The following is a 5,973-nucleotide window of genomic DNA, read 5'->3' as shown; positions in this document are numbered from 1 at the left end:
AAAGATTCTATGGGCAAAATATTGAATGATGCAGGAAACATCAAAAGAAGATGGAAGGAATACACAGAGTTACTGTGCCAAAAAGAACTTGTAGATCTTCATCCATTTCAGGAGGTGACATATGATCAAGAACCAATGATACTGAAGGAAGAAGTCAAAGTTGCATTGAAGGAACTGGCAAAGAATAAGGCTCCAGGGATTGATGGAATACCATTGAGATGTTTCATCAAATGGGTGCCCCACTGGAGGCACTCACTTGGCTATGCCAGGAGATTTGGAAGACAGCTAGCTGGCCAACTGATTGAAAGAGATCCATATTTGTACTCATTCCAAAGAAAGGTGATCCTACAGAATGTGGAAATTATCAAACACTATCATTAATATCACAGACAAGTAAGATTTTATTGAACATAATTCAAAAACTGTGTAGCAGTATATTGGTAAAGAACTTCCAGAAATGCTAGCTGGATTCAGAAGAGGACGTGGAACAAGGATATCATTGCTGATGTCAGATGGATCTTGGCTCAAAGCATAGAATACCAGAAAGAAGTTTTCCTGTGTTTTATTGCCTATGCAAAAGCATTTGATTGTGTGAATCATAACAAATTGTGGATAACATTGAGAAGAATGGGAATTCCAGACCACTTAATTGTACACATGAGGAAGCTGTACATAGACCAGGAGACTGTCATTTGAACAGAACAAGGGGACACTGCATGGTTTAAAATCAAGAAGGGAGTGCATCAGTGCTGTCTGTATCCTTTCACCATACTTATTCAATCTATATGCTGAGCAAATAATCTGAGAAGCTGGACTATATGAAGAAGAATGTGACATCAAGATTGGAGGATGACTCATTAACAGCCTGTGATATGCTGATGACACAACTTTGCTTGGTGAAAGTGAGGATGACTTGAAGCACTTACTGATGAAGATTGAAAAATGCAGTCTGCAGTACGGATTACATCTCAATATAAAGAAAACAAAAATTCTCACAACTGGACCTATAAGCAACATCATGATAAATGGAGAAAAGATTGAAGTTGTCAAAGATTTCACATTGCTTGGTTCTACAATCAATGCCAATGGAAACAGCAGTCAGGACATCAGGTGACATATAGCACTGGGTAAGTTGACTGCAAAAGACCTCTTTCAAGTGCTGAAGAGCAAAGATATCTTCGTGAGGACTAAGGTGCGCCTGACACAAGCCATAATATTTTCAATTGCCTCATATGCATGTGAGAGCTGGACAATGAATAAGGAAGACTGAAGAAGAGTTGATGCTTTTGAGTTGCAGTACTGGTGAAGAATGCTGAAAGTACTATGGACTGCTAAAAGAACTAACAAATCTGTCCTGGGAGAAGTGCAGCCAGAATGCTCCTTGGAAGCGAGAATGGCCAGACTTTGTCTCACCTACTTTGGTCATGTTATTAGAAGGGACCATTCCCTGGAGAAGGATGTCATGCTTGGTAAGGTGGAGGGTCAACAAAAGCGGGAAAGGCCCTCAATGAGATGGATTGACACTGTGGCTGTGGCGATGGCCTCAAGTATAGCAGAGATCCTGGAGCTGGTACTGGACTGGTCAGTGTTTTGTTCTACTGTGCATAGGGTTGCTATGAGTCGGAGATGACTCAATGGCACATAAGAACACCGACAACAACAACAACCCTCTTGCAGAAATGGACCACTGCAGTCATAGTTATACTATACAATCCTGTTTCCCATACTCCTACAACTAATTCACTCTCTTCTTCTTGCCATAGTTCAGAGGTTTTCAAATTTAAGCATGCATCAGAATCATGTGGAGGGCTTGTGATAACAGATTTCTGAGCCATGCCTCCCAGGGTTTCTGATTCAGCTTTAAGAATTTTTCTTTTAAACAAGTTCCTAGTTGTTGTTGATGCTGCTGGTCTGTGGAGCACATGTTGAAAACCAATGCTATAGCTGATTAGATCTGACCCAGGCTTGGTAAAGAAATTCTCAGACAGGAAAACCCAAAGCTAACTGCAGAGAGAGAGTGTAGCACATATGAAGAGAGACATGCAAGTGCTGAGAGTTTGTGGCTCTGGAAGCAAACAGACTGATGGAGCACTCTGTTTATTGTCTTGATTCCAAATCATCTCCGGATCCTAGTAACAAACCTTGCTGCACTTCACACTATCTGCTCCCATGAGCTATATAGAGTTTCTTATAGTTGGAAGTTTCTTTTAGTTGTATATTGACAGAGAACTTCCAGAAATGCAAGACAGATTCAGAAGATGACATGGAATGAGAGATATCACTGCTGATGTCACATGGATCTTGGCTGAAAGCAAAGAATACCAGAAAGATGTTTACTTGTGTTTTATTGACTATGCAAAAGCATTTGATTGTGTGGATCCTAACAAATTGTGGATAACATTGAGAAGAACAGGAATTCCAGAACACCTAATTATACTCATGAGGAACCTGTACATAGACAAGGAGGCTGTTTTTCGAACAAAACAAGGGAATAGTGCATATTTTAAAATCAAGAAGGGAGTGTGTCAGGGTTGTTTCCTTTCACAATACTTATTCAGTCTATATGCTGAGCAATAATCCGAGAGGCTGGACTATATATAGAAGTGCATGGCATTAGGATTGGAGGAAGACTCATTAACAACCTGCAATATGCAGATGATACAACTTTGCTTGCTGAAAGTGAAGATGATTTGAAGCACTTACTGATGAAGATTAAAGACTATAGTCCACAGTATGGATTACATCTCAACATAAAACGAAAATCCTCACAACTCAGCCAATAAGCAGCATCATGATAAATGGAGAAAAGACTGAAGTTGTCAAAGATTTCATATTACTTGGTTCCACAATCAATATCAATGGAAGCATCAGTCAAGACATCAGATGAAATATTGCACTGGGCAAATCCGCTGAGAAAGACCTCTTTAAAGTGCTGAAGAGCAAAGATGTCTCTTTGAAGACTAAGGTGTGCCTAACCCAAACCATGGTGTTTTCAATCGCCTCATATTCACGTGAGAACTGGACAATGAATAAGGAAGACTGAGGAAGAGTGGATACTTTTGAATTGTGGTGTTGGCAAAGAATAGTGAAAGTACCATGGACTGCCAAAAGAACGAATGGCCAGACTTCATTTGACCTACTTTGGTCATGTTGTCAGAAATGACCATTCCCTGGGTAAGGATACCATGCTTGGTAAAGTGGAAGGTCAATGAAAAGGGGGAAGGTCCTCAATGAGATGGATTGTCACAGTGACTGCAATGATGGGCTCAGGTGTAGCAAAGATTGTGAAGCTGGCATAGGACCAGGCAGTGTTTCATTCTGTTGTTCATAGGGTAGCTATGAGTCAGAGCCAACTTGATGGCACCTAACAACAACAATAGTTGAAAAATCTCCCTTTTTGATTAACTTTATTCTTGTTGGGCTCTGTCTTTGTACAGGTTCTCTAGAGAAGCACAATCAGTGCATTGTATATGTAAATATATAAAAGAAATGGCTCATGCAACTGTGAGAGCTGGCATGTCCTAAATCCATGAGTCAGGTGGCAGAATGAAGACCTTTGTTGGCTTGTATAGTTGTTGGTCCCTGGGACCAACTGTTATTTCTGCCCTTACTGCATTTTCTGGCAATACAGAACCAGTACTCTATTGGCCATTTTAGACTCTAAGGAATTCACAGGGGAAAAGTTCTTGGCCTTTTAACGATTTTCTAGTAACAGATCCCTTGCTCTCAACTGGCTTTTGAAAATAACACTACACTCTTTGTCTCCAGGTGATAGACTTCCCGGAGCTGGGCTGCTGGGGTAGCTGAGCATCAGCTCACTGGATTACTTTCTAAATATTCTTTCTGTTATGAAGGCCATCTGTGTAGAGACTAATTATGTGTACTCAACTTTCTCTCCATTCCAATACCATCAGTACAGTTGACTGTTCCTGGAGGATGAAGAAGGCCTGTTGTCCCCTGGGAATCTTAGTCTGGGCTATTGGGAAGAAAACCACTAATAGACATTTTCCATTTGCTCTTTAGATCCACTTTCCACACTCACCCACCCTGTACTATGCCCAGGAGGCTGACCTCTATGGACTGCATGGATGGGCTCTCTGGCCTTCTGGCTTCTGAGTAAGTTTGGCAAAGATGAAACACTGATAGGAGATGGGAAGTGGAGGGAGACAAGGTGAGTGTTGGCATTATTCCTCTAGCTCCCTTCCTATGGTTGCCATGGGCTGACTGGTTCCCTCAGCTGAAGGTGATAGTTCCTGACAGGCAGCCCTCTCCACAGAATATTCTATCCTTCCTTGTCCTGAGCAATAATAACATTTATCATCAGCCAGCTATCATCAGCCGCAGATACCACAGTATCACTGTCCCCATATCCCTAACCCACACCTTTAACTGCTCTTCATGTTATACAATTTGGAATCTCTTTTCTGAAGAGACCTTGACTGATACAGAGCCTCAGCCTTATCAATACCAACGAGTGCCCTACAGGAAATTTCCTGATTCATCTTTCACCAATCATTAGGAAACGTCAGACTCATTTGAATATTCCAAATATTTGCTTAGACCCACCCTCTGGGAGTCTTGCTTTCTGTATATTGTTCTCCTCTTTCTGTTAAACCATTACTGTTGAGTCCATTCTAACCCAAGGTGACCCCATGTGTGTAGAATAAAACTGCCTGAGTTTTCAAGACTGTGATGTTTCAGAAACAAATCTCCAGGTCTTTCTTCTGAGATACCATCTTCAAATGCCAATCTTTGAACTTAGTAGTCCAGTGCTTAATGTTTGTGCCACCCAGGCTCCACCTTCTATTACTCTTCTCTTTTTGTGTAGTCCAGGACTATATACATAAGAATCACCTGGGGATTTCATTGAAATGTAGGTTCTGATTCAGTATATCTAGGGTGGAAATGCAAATTCTCAGCAGGTGGTTAAACTGGAGTGAACCAGTTGAAAGCCCTGTTGACAACGTTGGATGCAAATCAGAATCACGAGGGGAAGCTTTTAAACACCCAAATGCCCAGGCTTAATTGAGTCAGAATTGCTGAGGTTAGGACTATATGACAGGAAAACAGTATATTGTTTATAGAAGCATAAACCAAGAACCAGGAATCCAATGTTTTTCCAAAGGTCAAATATTTACTTTACAGAAACAGAGGATTAAATTCGTATTTCCTGATTCTCACTCCAGGACCCTTGCCAGAATGAATACTTATTTCTTCCACAGGATATTTGGCTCTGTCCTATCTCTACTGTTGTCATATAATTCCTCTATTCTCTTTTGATTCAGATGTCCTACAGTGCCTTATAAAAAGTCATGTACACAGTAGGCATTTAATAAAACAGTGAATCGCTGATTGTATACTCTATAGGGAGCTTAAAGAGAGATAACAAACTGCTTTTTCAGTGCACTATGGGGAACAATTAATGAACATTTCCCTTGCACAGTAGTATATAGTAAGATGTTTTAAGGAGAAGGAGATAGCTAAAATTGGCATTGATTAAATCAGATTTTTCAAAATGTCATTTACTATATTTGTCCAAAACTGTCAAGAAAATAAAGATTTTATCTGAGTGTCCAGATGAAAATGTTCTGATGGGGGTACATACATATGATATTCATGCAGACAAAACTAAATGCTTTGTGTAATCTCTAAAATTCCCTTCTTAGACTTTCAAACAATCACCTAAGCTTCTGGAGATAAAGAGTTTCAAAACCAACCAAAATTAAGATGACTAGAAAGTAAGAATCTTTATGGGTATGTGTCCATTCACCAAGTTCTCCATAAAAATTCTGTTTCTATAGCCTAAACTTTCACCACTTCTTACTGGAACTATTACCGTAGCCTCTTAACTGGTCAAATTGTGTGTGTGTGTGTGTGTGTGTGTGAGAGAGAGAGAGAGATTTGGGTGAAAGTTTACAGAGAAAATTCACTTTCCATCCAGCAGTTCATATACACTTTGTCTCATGACATTGA

The sequence above is a fragment of the Orycteropus afer genome, unplaced genomic scaffold (genome assembly GCF_000298275.1).
Source record: "Orycteropus afer afer isolate SDZICR_OR568_19922 unplaced genomic scaffold, OryAfe1.0 scaffold00019, whole genome shotgun sequence".
Classification (NCBI taxonomy): Eukaryota; Metazoa; Chordata; class Mammalia; order Tubulidentata; family Orycteropodidae; genus Orycteropus; species Orycteropus afer.
This window is presented reverse-complemented; position numbering follows the sequence as displayed.